Source organism: Atractosteus spatula, chromosome 10 (assembly GCF_055471065.1).
Source record: "Atractosteus spatula isolate fAtrSpa1 chromosome 10, fAtrSpa1.hap1, whole genome shotgun sequence".
NCBI lineage: Eukaryota > Metazoa > Chordata > Actinopteri > Semionotiformes > Lepisosteidae > Atractosteus > Atractosteus spatula.
In genome coordinates, this window is record NC_142715.1 from 25734225 (window position 1) to 25748083 (window position 13859).

General features: G+C 46.9%; 3 non-coding genes and 1 pseudogene across 3 annotated transcripts; 2 read left to right on the forward strand and 2 right to left on the reverse strand.

The window, feature by feature from the left end:
* Window positions 1-13859, forward strand: part of LOC148826663 (uncharacterized) — an 85451-nt pseudogene that overhangs the window by 11312 nt on the left and 60280 nt on the right.
* trnal-uag (transfer RNA leucine (anticodon UAG)) lies at window positions 1543-1624 on the reverse strand. The gene has a single exon. It is a non-coding gene; the product is annotated as a tRNA-Leu (tRNA).
* LOC148826665 (U1 spliceosomal RNA) lies at window positions 12266-12429 on the forward strand. Its single transcript, XR_016093499.1, has one exon. It is a non-coding gene; the product is annotated as a U1 spliceosomal RNA (small nuclear RNA).
* LOC148826666 (5S ribosomal RNA) lies at window positions 13053-13171 on the reverse strand. Its single transcript, XR_016093328.1, has one exon. It is a non-coding gene; the product is annotated as a 5S ribosomal RNA (ribosomal RNA).

Sequence of the window (13859 nt, forward strand, 5' to 3'; positions counted from 1 at the left end):
ATTTCACCAACTTCCACCTGTCCCTCAAATATACGGTTAACATATCTTCCACTACTCTTCCGTTTCTAGACATCAACTTCTCCATCAACTACCCCCGACTGTCCACTTCAGTTTATTACAAACCCACGGATTCACACAGCTACCTCCTGTACAGCTCATTTCACCCCAACCACACTAAAAACTCTCTTCCTTTTTCACAGTTCCTTAGGCTACGACGATTATGCAGCGACGACATCGACTTCGAGAACCAAGCCCTCGAAATGTACTCCTTTTTCATCAACAGAGGATACCCCAGCAGTGTGATTGACAGGGCCCTTGCCCGAGCCAAAAACACCCCCAGGACCATCAACCCAATCAGGAACTCCCGCCGTAACAACCGCATTCCTTTGGTGCTTCCTTACCACCCTAACACACTTCCTATCCCCACGACCATTAACCACAACTTTTCCATCCTACAGGATGATCCCTCCATTGGGGCCCTCTTTTCTGATCGCCCTATCATCTCATATTGCCGACCACCTAATCTGCGTAACCTCCTTGTTCACAGCTCCCTTGACCGTCCCCAACAACCATTCACACCAGGAACTTTCCCTTGCAACAGAGCTCGCTGTATCAAACCTGCAAGTACACAGCCACCACCACATGCATTCAAGGCCCCTCAGGACAATTCCAGATCACCCAGATGGCATATTGTACCTCCAACAACTTTATTTACTGTATCTCTTGCAGTAAATGCCCCACCATCTACATTGGAGAAACAGGAAGGAGACTCGGAGACCGCTTCAGAGAACACGTCAGGGCTGTGAAGATTAAAGATCTTTCCAAGCCCATTGTTTCTCATTTCACCTCTGACGGCCACGACCACTCTAATCTCTCCGTCTGTGTTCTCAAAGACGGTTTTCCGAACTCAGAAAGACCACCGAAACCAAAATTATTCTGCAGCTAGGATCACACATTCACATTCTCCCTTCCCTTAACGACAGACTACTGTTCTTTTAAATTTTCTCCATTCATTGGAAGTTTCATTTCACACCTCTCTGCACCCATTCTGACTTCACACCTCTTGATTGGCCTCTCTTTCTGTCCCCTGCTCCCGCCTCTCACTCCTCCTCCCTCCCCACCTTTGTTCTCCCGCTACTTTACCTTTGCCTACTGCCCTGTCTCTCTCACACCTGAAGAAGGCTCCATGGCTGAAACGTTGTGTTCTCTTTCTTCTTTTTTTCAGCATGGAATAAACCTATTACTTGTTCCTTTGCAGCCTACGCATGCTGACGCAGCTACCCACCAATATTAAATGTACTTGCCGCCACACTACCATGTGCACTGGCTCAAAAGTGATCTCGGCAGACGTTGTTCCCTACATAAAGCTGAAAGTGCCAAAGAGAATTTCTCTTGAGAAAACAAAATATTTTTTCTTCCTTGATGTTAAGCTGACAGCCTATCTTTTAGAATGTCTATCTCTAAACACCTCACGCAGCCTCTCAACAGACTAACAAAAAGAGCTTTTACTGATCGTATTGCATGTCTTAAAACACTAACATTTGGCAGTGGTGGGACTCGAACCCACGCCCCCAGAGAGACTGGAGCCTAAATCCAGGGCCTTAGACTGCTCAGCCACACTACCTTCCACCATGCCCATCTTCCTCACGTTGTTGGCTTGGCCTGGGGGGGCTTCAGCTCTTGTCATCGGATCTAATGGTATCATGACATGTGGAAGTGACTGCACCTTCATCCTCCAAGCTGCTTTCAATAGCACAAACGGTACTTTCACCAGCACAAACGTAGCAATAACGAAAGAGGTGGGATTCATCCTTTGTGCTGTTTGTAGGGGCGCAACTCCACTGGGATCTACTGAATTGAAGAGCAAAAATCAAAATCCTCTGCTATTACTGTTGCTTTTTTCATAGTTTCTTCAAATCCTTCATTTGAACGTCAATTTTGAAGGATATTGATGATAATACCACATAAATTGTGGTTTTCCTGTGATCGCCAATTTTTTTCAAATACCAGCCTTTTTTACAGTTCCTTGCTTGTTTCACAAGGTGTAATTGCCCCCCTCGCATCCTCAGCTAACATATTTTAAAATTACAATATATTATACAGCATGCATGTTTACATTTATATTAAAATTAAAGTAAATATACCAGAATACATACAGTGCTAACCCAATAATTCTTGTGAGGTTCTCCAACAAATCTGCCTTGTTATTTTAACATGTTTCAGCTGAGGGCGCAACGGGAGTATAAATGAATTTTCCCGCCAGCCATTCAAAGACCAAATTCCATGAGTGAACATTATTTTCTCAGACATTGCCAGCATTGGACTTTGCTGGTGGTATTGAATTACTGTATGTCCACAACTGTTGTAGTAGTTTCTTCTTGAAGTTCGACTCGTGCAAAGCACTCGTAATATCATAGGTGTTAAAGTTTCGCTGAGTCTAATCGACGTAATTGAAGCTGTTTTGTTATTCTGTTGTAAAAGCCGAAACCCGAAACAATAGTAGTGTTAAGAGGAAATGCTTCCTAACAGCTGACAAGTGCTCCTAGTTAGTGTCATGGTGTGTATCCCTGCCTATCATTGGGAGACGGGTAGCTTTTTTAAACTCAGATTCCAATCTTCAATGCTTTGTGTGAGAGCTTACATAACTTTCCTTTTCTCACTTTTTCTGACGACTATTCCAAAGGGGCACCCTGTCAATTCCGAATACTTTTAAAAAATCTGCCTGCATGTTTGATTATTGTCATTTCATTTCGAAAAAGTTCAAATAATGATCACGAACAAAAAAGGGATAAAGATGCGAGTCAATCTTGAATCAGAGCTGGGTGACACGGTCTTCTGTTCTGATATGGTTGTACGAGAAACAGGAGGAATCGCCAATCTCCTATAGAACATGAGTTGAATCAGGAGTGAGACATTTCGTATACTTGTGCATATGTCAACGCCAGACCTACATCGTAAAACTAAATTAAAAACTAACATTAAGTTGTCAGAGACATTCATTTATATACAAACAAGAGACAGACCGAGTAGTAATTCTACATTAGTTCAGGTGGGTAAACCTGAACTAACTAGCTAATAAACCTATTAATAATTCTACATTAACAGTGTCCTACACTGATCAGACTAATTGAAATGGTCTGATTCAGAGCCTGTGCAGTTCGTGCTTATTACAACAACGCCAGTTCTGAACCCTCATCACCGAACTGAGCACAAGTTCAGCTGTTCTCCAGCTTTGTTACGCATAGTTTTTCATTGCAATTAAGTTCAGAGCAGGAGCTGATCTCCAGACAGTACAGTGTTAAGTTGTCTGCAGCCTCATGCGAATTTCGACAACTTTTCCCAAAGTGTTTTCTATAGATTTCAGGTGCAGTTCATTTATATAAAAGAATGTAAGTGGTATAAACGCAATGAGCCAGACGGCAGTCGAACCTATAATCTTCTGACGCGAGGCCTGACGCGTTATTCATTACGCCACTGACCCTGCTATTGGAGGGCCAAAAAAACACGTTTTCTATATTTTTGTCTGTTTAAAAATCACTCTAAAAAAGACAAAGGGTTTGTGTGTCACGCTAAAATTCCGCTTCATTTCGAATGCAAATAAAAACCGTTTTGTTCCAAGAAATCGTAAATTTGTCACATCCTTCATACTATACTTCTCTCTTGTATTAGTAAAGCATTTTGATTTAAACTGAACACACCTAAGTGTATAGGTGTATAGGTTTCATCTATACACTTACACATAATAAGTATACGAATAAGTACTCGGAAGAAGCTGCAGCTCAGGTATTAGAGAGATTTAAAATCGGATCGGAGGATTTAGAGTCCAGACTGCAAACCGACAGCTGACACAGGTCTTCTATAGGACCGTTTTGATTTCCTCTACTTTGTCCCCGTGATGTCATTGTCCTGCTCGCAGCCGAGCCCGACACACGTCTGGTTTCTGTCGCTGGGTGCACACCCTACGGTCCATGCAGGTCCTAATACCCCAGTACAATGACGGGGACACTAAACTGTAAACAGGTGCCGTCCTACCGGGGTAAAGTTAGCTTGAAATTCGAAAACGATTTTGGCACGCCTGTAGCGTTTACACGAAACCTCTTAGAATCACGAGAATACTTGCTTTGTGTATAAAATACATTGTGAATGCTTTCTCAGCCTTTACTTTTTCGTTTATATGACATTTTTTTGACCAAGCACGAATATTCTTTTGTCCATATCTTCGCAACGGAAGCACAGAACGCCTTCAAACCAAATGCATTTTAAAGACCACAACATGTGGATATTTCCACATCCTCTACATCAAAGTATCAGTGAGCTAATTATCTTTTTTTAAACCGCCGGTTTTTCATCGACGCGTAATTACGCACTAACTGGAACCCGGGGGACCGCTGTATACACAAGTTCACAATGCGAGAAATACTGTTCAATACGGCTTCATGTGAAAAACCCGTATATAACCATAGGCAACAGAATAGCGCAGTCTCCAATTACTCAGACTGTAAGCTCGGGAATTCTGCCGTGACCTGGATTCGAACTGGGGTTGTTGTGGCCACAACGCAAAGTACTGATCCCTATACGATCATGGCGAGTTACCGAGACACACGTGGGTGGGCGGAAAAGGCTGTGCTCTCTTCGTGTGACATAATTCAGAAAAGTCCTGACGTTGCATTTCAACTGAGCCCCAGTATACATCGACCCTTTGACAACTCTCTTGCATGTTTTCTCATATTTATGTAGTTCGCTTGCACGATGCCCGGAACAGTGTGGTTGTGTGCTCCCCTATGGTCTCGCAGTTAGGATTCCTGGTTTTCCCCCAGGCGGCCCGGGTTCGATTCCTGGTATGGGCACGTGTCAGTTTTGCCTCCTGCTTTCCAAAAGATCAGCACCGTGTACGAAGGAGCCACATTAAAACCACTCGAACGTGCAAAACGTGCGAGAAGAGGGGGAGCTTGTTTCCAACCGAAGACTTCTTGCGTGTGAGACAAACAAACAGTTATACAGTTAATTAAATCATCAAACCGGCTGAGGAGCTGAGAGCTCGGTGGGAAATAAAACCAGGAGATACTCTTCAACCTTCAGGATCAGGCGTCTGATCCTCCTGGCTTCTATTCTGTGGAGATTTGTTTAAAATGCTTAAAAGAGCTCATTACAGGGACTTGTGCCCTTTCTCTTCTGCTCTACGGAAGTATGCTATAGAATTATTTTAGTCTGTGAAGTAAACTTTTTTTTTGGTTTAATGAATTTTATTCCTTGGTTTGTCGCTCTCCATTTTCAGCTGTTACGAATCGCCATTATTATTGGAGATGTTATATCTGTAAGAAAAGCCCCCCGGGCTCCGGACAGGAGTCTCCTCCAGCGGAGACATGTCTGCTCCGTCAGAAAGAGCGCTGTGATGTCATGGACACCAGCCAGAGCACCAGGATCAGAGAGCGAGACCGCGGGAGGCGAGTGGAGCGCACGGAGGAGAGTTATTGATCACTTATCTATCGACAATTAATTAATTCAACTGAAGAACCGTAGAATTAACGATTAACTTCACCGATTGGTGAGTACTGATTCTTTTCCCGTTCTTGACCCTGTTTTTAATATCTAGAAAACGGTCAATACCGCCTGAATCGATCAATTACAGTACCATAGTCTGTTTAGTGTTAATAATGTTCAATCCGAAATTAAAGAATGGTTATTCAAATTATTATTTAGGAATTTAATCCTAGAGCTAGAGAATTATATTCCAAGTTGATAAATTTGTTTAAGTAACAGTTGAAATGCATTTTCCATTTGTTTACAAATCATCAGTATGGTAACCACGGCGACACGCACCACGTCACTGTGCCCGGCTAGGCGTCTCGCCTTCGTCACAAAGAGCGGTGTGACGTCACGGACAGCTACTAATACTAATGCTAGTGTATTCCTGTTAATATTAGTGAGAGTACCACTGGTAGTTTTAATATTAATGCTAGTGTTCATGTGAGTATTAATGATGATAGCGCTACTGATAGTTTTAATGCTAGTATTCATGTAATATTAGTGCTTATTATAGATTTACTGTTAGACTATTTACACTAGTAGTTCAGGTGGGTAGCTGCGTCAGCATGCATAGGCTGTTAATACAGCTGAACAGCTGTGATTTAAGGCCACAATTCCTGCTGGGCTAGCATGAAAAAATGTCATATAATGATATGACAGCATATTTTTAGAGAGGGACATATTATCTTCAGTAAAACTGCACTATCTCTTCACTCCCCTGTCTTTAGAAAATGGGCCTGTTTCGACAGAGCTTTACTGGAACTGCAGGTCAGATTGTGCAGTGAGTTTGTGGTTTGTGCAGTGCAGTGTGATGAGGTATAGAGAAAGACACATGGGGGAGCCCAGTGTTCAGATCTCTAGCGCTGTACAGAGACACACAGGGAGTCCAGTCAGAGCTCTATTGCTGTACAGTGAGACACACAGTGGAGCCCAGTGCTCAGAGCTCTAGTGCTGTACAGAGATACACGGGGAGTCCAGTCAGAGCTCTGTTCCTGTACAGTGAGGCACACAGGGGAGCCCAGTGTTCAGAGCTCTACAGGGTGACAGGTCTTCTACCCACAAAGCTGCCTCAGGGCTCTAACAGCTCTCTCAGTGTGTCTTTCAGGGCTGAACAGGAGGGGCTATTCCTGTCAGAATGGAGGCTGACTCTTAGAGCTCCAGAGTCAGTATGAGGAGAAGCTCCCAGACCTGACTGCTGCCAGAGCCTCTGAGCCTGAGTGGCCATGAGCCCTGAGCTCCTCAGCAGCTGAGAAAAGCCTCCTGTCTCCTGTGGTCACAGTGTGGTTGTACACCTGCACTGTCTTCCTGCTCCTTCTCCTCTCTCTCCCACTTCCTGTCTCTCTCGCTGTGTGTGCTCTTATCTGTCCATCTCTCTCTCCTTTTCTCTCACTCTGACAGTCTGTGCAGAGTATCTGAATGGGATGTAACATTGATCGGCAAAGGAAAAGACTTCTCACAGGCAGAATAAAAAAATGTATCTCCTCTCAGTCAGATTCACAGCTCAGACTCACACACAGAGCATTGGATCCCTCAGTACTTTACCAAAACTCCTACCTCCTGAACAGACAGAAGCTCATCTCCATCCTTCTCTTTATCCTGACAATCTGAGTTCTTCAGTTGAATTGTATTCTAGGTATTAAAAACAGGGTCAAAATGGGAAAATAATTCGTTCTCACCAGTCAGTGAAGTTAATCGATGATTCTACGGTTCTTCAGTTGAATTAATTGGTTGTGAGTATTGCCACTCTTAACAGTGTATTATGATTCTCAGCAGCAGCAGACCAATGGTTGTGTCTACAATAGTGACCAGTTGACCTGGCTTTAGCTCTGAGCAGTGGGACTCAGATCACACAGAAGACCTGTCTGTGTGTGATTCCACACCAGCCCTGGGATTCAGCGTCTCCCACACATCTCTCATGGGGAGTCTTATAAATATACAGTTAAACAGAGTCTGATAACAGTTATACAGTTAATTAAATCATCAAACCAGCTGAGGAGCTGAGAGCTCGGGTGGAAATAAAACCAGAAGATACTCTTCAACCTTCAGGATCAGGTGTCTGATCCTCCTGGCTTCTATTCTGTGGAGATTCGTTTAAAATGCTTAAAAGAGCTCATTACAGGGACTTGTGCCCTTTCTCTTCTGCTCTCCGGGAGTATGCTATACAATTATTTTAGTCTGTGAAGTAAACTATTTTTTTTGGTTTAATGAATTTTATTCCTTGGTTTGTCGCTCTCCATTGCCAGCTGTTACGAATCGCCTTTATTATTGGAGATGTTATATCTGTAAGAAAAGCCCCCTGGGCTCCAGACAGGAGTCTCCTCCAGCAGAGACATGTCTGCTCCATCAGAAAGAGCGCTGTGACGTCATGGACACCAACTAGAGCACCAGGATCAGAGAGCGAGACTGCGGGAGGCGAGTGGAGCGCACGGAGGAGAGTTATTGATCACTTATCTATCGACAATTAATTAATTCAACTGAAGAACCATAGAATAATCGATTAACTTCACGGATTGGTGAGTACTAATTCTTTTCCCGTTTTGACCCTGTTTTTAATATCTAGAAAACAGTCAATACAACCTGTGACGATCAATTACCATAGTGCCTTTAGTGTTAACAATGTTCAATCCGAAATGAAAGAACTATTATTCAAATGATTGTTTAGGAATTGTATGCTAGAACTTAAAAATTATGTTCCAAGTTGATAAATTTGTGTAGGTAACAGTTTAAATGCATTTTCCCACTGTTTACAAATCATCAGTATGGTAACCACAGTAACAGGCGCCACGTCACTGGCCACGGCTAGGTGTCTCGCCTTCGTCACAAAGAGCGGTGTGACGTCATGGACAGCAACTAATATTAATATTAGTGTCTTCATGTTAAAATTAGTGTGAGTACAATCGGTAGTTTTAATATTAATGATAGTTTTCATGTGAGTATTAATGATGATAGTGCTATTGATTGTTTTAATGCTAGTATTCCTGTTAATATTAGTGATAATTACAGAGATAAGGTTAGATTATTTACACTAGTAGTCATGTTAGTTTTAGTGATAGCATTACTGTTATTATTAGTATTATTAGTGTAGTAGTATTTTGTGTCAGTGTTAGAGAGGATGATAGTGTAAGTCTTAGTGATAGTGTTACTGTTGCAATATTAGTGGTATTTGTATTAGTGTTATTTATAGTGTACTTGTGAGTGCTTCCTGCTTTTACTTCAACACGTGTCCTTATGTCGAGTCGTGTGCCGTGCAGAGGCTCTGAAAGCGAGAGCAATGAAAAGGTGCACAATCCTGTGAAAGAAGACACAGTGAAAGGCAGTCTGATCCTCTAAGGAGGTAGAAGCAGAACTAGCAAATGTAAGACGGCTAAGCCCCCTCTCTTTAAGCCCAGGTTCGATCTGTCTCCCAGAATCACCAGGGCGCGCGCACACACACACCAGTACCGTTGAAGTGTTCTGCTTCATTTCTAAGGGCTACTCAACATTCACTCTTACCCCGAGAAAAGAAAAGAGAGCGTCCGCAGCAACAACAGCTCGAGTCTAAGCAGCCCCCATCTCCCCTGCTCCGCTCTGCTCTGCTCTGCTCTGCGGCTCCTGCGGAGTGGAGTCCTACCTGGAGCCGTGTGGCAGGCGGTGGCTCCCGTCGCTCTGTCTGTGCGTCGTGTCCAAGGGCTCCTGGGAGGAAGAGAGTGCCCTGCCACTCGGAGGTTTTCCACGGTCTGTGTGAGGAGGGGCAGGTGTATCCAGTAGCTTATTGAGCGGAAGCCTGGGGCGTCGGAGAGCTGTGATCGTGCAGACTTTGAAGTGTCACCTCTTTGTCTGCTTTCCCACCCCCCCTCCGCCCAAGTTCTGGTCCAATCTGGCCTGGCAACCCCTCACACCTGCACGTGTCACAACCTAAGGTGTGGTCATGAGACACCCGTGGGGTGTTGTTCTGTTCTTGCTAATTGTTTCCTGCCTGTCGCAGGCAGGAGTCCACATGAGCAAGATGCGCTGGACAGAGCTCAGAGGGCGCAGCTGGGTGGCTTTCCTTCTGAGTGACGTTCCTGCAACACTCTCCCGCTCCTCTTGGTGTGCTCATGCCGCAACACAGGAAGGCTGGAGCAGGTGGCTGTGGGCTGTGTGCACCGCCGAAATAGCTCAGTTGGGAGACCAGGTGGAAAAAAACAGCCTCTTTTTGCACGCTCCCGTACTTCACAGAGGACTTGAGCCACCGGTCATTTGTTCCCAATGTATTTCCGGTGCCTTCATGCACTCTTGTACCAAACGCACGTACTTCTGTACGCGGAGCCGATCATTTGCAATTGGGCTGTGCCGACAGACCAGGAAGAGCTCTGTCGGCTCAAAAGCAGCGCAGCACCTGCGAGAACAAAAGAAAGATTAGCATCCAGCGGGGGCCTCTTAGTGAGCCGAAAGTCTCATCAAGAATCGGCTCCAGCAACAGGGCTGGGCGGATTGTTCCATTCTCCGACCACTCTCGGTGTAAACAAGTCCCTCCTGGTCTCTGCTTGAAATGCACTTTCCTGCATTTGCTTTGGTGTAACTGGCTTCCCCTGCATGGGCGAATGTGAAGAAGATTCTTAGTAAGTCATTGAAGAAAACCAAGAAGAGGTCGGAGTGGCCTCTGTCATTCATCAACCATCCAGTCAGGCAGTACTCCTCCTATTCTGCCAGGACCCGGAATCGAACCGGGGTTGTTGCGGCCACAACACAAAATACTGACCACTATACGATCACAGCGAGTTACCGAGACAGAAACAGGGGGGTGGGAAAGGATGTACTCTCTTCGTGTGACACAAGTCGGAAAAGTCCTGACGTTGCATTTCAACTGAGCCCTAGTATACATCGACCCTTCGACACTCTGAGTGCCAACTCTCTTGTGTGTTTTCTCCACCAAGCAGGTCATGAAGGCAGCAATTACAGTTTGCTTACATGACGCACGCACAACATGGCTGTATGCTCCCATATGGTCTAGCGGTTACGATACCTGATCTTCACCCAGGTGGCCTGGTTTCAGCTCCTTGTATGAGAACGTGTCAGTTTTGCCTCCTGCTTTCCAAAAGATCAGCACCGTGTACGAAGGAGCCGTATTTAAACCATTCGATCATGTGCAAAACGTACGAGAAGAGGGGGCGCATGTTTTCAACCGAGGACCTCTCGCGTGTGAGCCGAACTGATCATCGCTGCAGCTCGGAAACCTGCAGGAGGTGGGAGGGGTGACTCTGGTAGACAGTGTTGACCTTCGGCAATAGGATTTATACTCTCTAAGATGATATTTGCACTTTCTGGAGTGGAGATTTTCTCCAGTTCAGTAGCCCGATTTTGTCGATTGTGTGGAGAGGGCTGTAGAATGTGGGGCCGCCTTTCCTTCTCCGTCCATGACAGGCATGCTGGGCTCTGGTGTGAGAGCGTGGTCAATCAGCGCACTCCAACATAAATACTGGAAGCAGCTGAATAGCTTTGGCGAAGCTCAGCGCTTGGCCACTGGGCACGAGTTCCCATCGTTCTCTTTCTCAGCCCAAAACGCAAGCAAGACACCAGCAGCAGCCCCTGCATGTTTCCGTAGTGTAGCGGTTATCACATTCGCTGTGTGACTCTGTTGGTGAAGCTCTTCTGTGCCTAAACCTGTAGGAGGAGCTTCTCCCAGACAGCCCTGTCAGTCTCACAGTGCACATCCTCTCCCTGAGACACTGACACAAGGAGGGTCGGGACCTGGAGGACGGCGCCTGTTTGCGCAGTAGAGTGTCACCATCAGGATGCTGGGGCATAAGAAAGCCACATGGACCGCAGGGTGAGTGCTCCGTACTGGTCCCAGTAACACCTCTTGCAGGAGCAGCAGCAACCTGAGCTTTTCCGGGGGGAATCTCCCATCCGGGTGCCGGCTAGGCTCACACCTGCACTTGAAAAGGCCGACAAATGACTCGTTCCCGCCGGAGCTGAATGTACCTGCATGTGTCGTGTTGTCTACTTCCCCCGCCCCGCTGTGTTTGCTGTATTGTCTTTGAAGCCGGCCCCCGAGACGAGACGGGCTGTTCCTGTGCCCCAATTAACACTTTACAGGTGCCATTCTCCGGCATTGTGGCCATTGTCGGTGGTCACACGCGATAAGATAAGGTGGAGGAGAGCGGGGCATGCCCAGCGCCAGACATTCAAGGAGGGGGCTGTGCGAGGTGAGGTGAGGTGCGACACGCCGGAGCCCCGACGCTGCTAATGCGGAGCACTTGTTGAACTGGCATTGAAAGGACGTGTGCGCACGGAGCGAGCCTTCCCTGCGGCGGAGCGTGGAAACTTTCTCCCCGCGCTGCAGGAGTTGTGTGCGCTGCAGCGGTGCCGAGAGAACAGCACAGAAGGCAGCAGGCTCTGGAGAGCGGGTAAGAGACAAACCTTGTGGGCAGGCGAGCAGGCCCGTTTTTTGGAAATTGCTGAAAAGGCTCCGGTGTTTGTTCGGTGTGTGGCAGGCGCACGACGCGAGCTTGCGTAGCGATCTGCCGGTCTGGTGTTATGCAAATGAGGCCGAATTGCGTCCCGGGACATGCTGCAAATGCGCATTGGCGACTGCAGATGTGTAGGAAACGGCGCGCTCGTTTTCTCGTTTTGCCCACCCTTTTGAGTGTTAGTGTGGCCTGTGAGTGTGCGAAAGAGTGGGCCCAGCAGGAGGCGGTGGTGTGCGGGGCGAGGAGCTGGCCTAGGCTGCGCGCTTTGTGCTGTGGGTGCGGGCCGCTTGCAGGGGCTTGTACAGCTCATACTTACCTGGCAGGGGAGATACCTTGATCAAGAAGGAGGTTCACCCAGAGCGAGGCTCGGCCATTGCACTCCGGCTGTGCTGACCCCTGCGAATTCCCCAAATGTGGGAATCTCGACTGCACAATTTCTGGTAGTGGTGGACTGCGTTCGCGCTCTCCCCTGATGTGCTTGGTCCAATATCAGATACGGAAGAGTTATGACACCACGAGCTGCGATAGGATCCCAGTTCGAAAGGAGTCGATGCCACTGCTGGTTCCCGGTTTCTTTTAGTTAGAGGTCCGGAGAAGCATTTCAAGCTGGTTACGCTACTCCTTCCGGACATTCATTCCCTTTTCAAAGTCAGTCATTTTGCTGTAGTCTGCATTATTTAGGCTGATTATCGAGGTTAGCCTTTATTTGGTCATGGGAGCCTCGGTACTGTATGCTAATTCTCAAGACAGTTTCACCCGTTTTCTGATTGCTAGGTTCTGTACCAGTGCAGACATGTCAAACAGTGAATGGCTGTACCTCTATTGTATCCGTGCTCAATGAATGAAATCAGTAATAAATGAATATATGTATAGTTATACGAAAAACAAGTGGTTTATCGACTCATCTTCATTTGCAGATTTAGTGGCAGCTTCGATATTCGTTTTACAAATGGGTTTTTTTTTATAAGGGTCACACACATGCCATAGCAACAAAACATCTCTAGAGATGAGGCTATAGATCACCTTTCCATCCTCCAGGTTTTCCTCCCAAAACCTACGGTACCAACAGCGACCCCTGCTGGCCGAGAGAGCAAAAGCTTGCAGCACCTGGTATTCCCAGGCAGTCTCCCATCCAAGTACTAACCAGGCCCAACCCTGCTTAGCTTCCAAGATCAGACAAGATCGGGAACATTCAGGGTGGTGTGGCCGCAAGCAAAAGCCATGGCGCCTGACTCGCTACTTGAAGCTGTGTGTGGCTGGGGCTCCGCGCCCCCCGAGCGGGACTGAAGGATCGTTCGTGTGCAGCTCTTTGGAAAGGAGCTTCTTTCCAAATCGCATTGTGTACCTGGATGTTGGCGAATGTGCTCCCTTGTGTTGACTTGTCCCGCACTGGAGGAGAACAAACAAACTGCTCGGAGGAGCACAAGGCAAGTCTTCACAAGACAAAAACCTCCAATGCACAGCACTCAAAACATTTCTGGGCTGTCGCGTGTTTATTTCAGCACATAAAGCGCACCAGTCCAACACGTCGGCCGGGCGCGCGGCGCCTCCGCCCTCTTGTGGCCTTGCGGCGTCAGAGCAAGAGGCTCCTTCTCGCTGCCTTTCCGCTGTGTTGCAGAGCCCTGAGAGGGAACCTGGAGCGCACACTTTGTGGGGGGCGGGAGACCGCGTTCGCGCTCTGCCCCCGATCTCTTGCGCGAGTGCTAAATCTCACGGCGCCAGCCAGCAGCCAGGAGACAAGTACAATATCGCGGGACAGGGGGGCCTCGTCATTGATTGTTACATATGAGACGGGGATTAGGAGGAGACCCCGACTGATTGGTAAAGGGGAACACTAACACCAGAGTGACACCCGCGGCGTCTCATTTTGAGAGACGCCCTGGGATTTCTTAATGGCCAAGG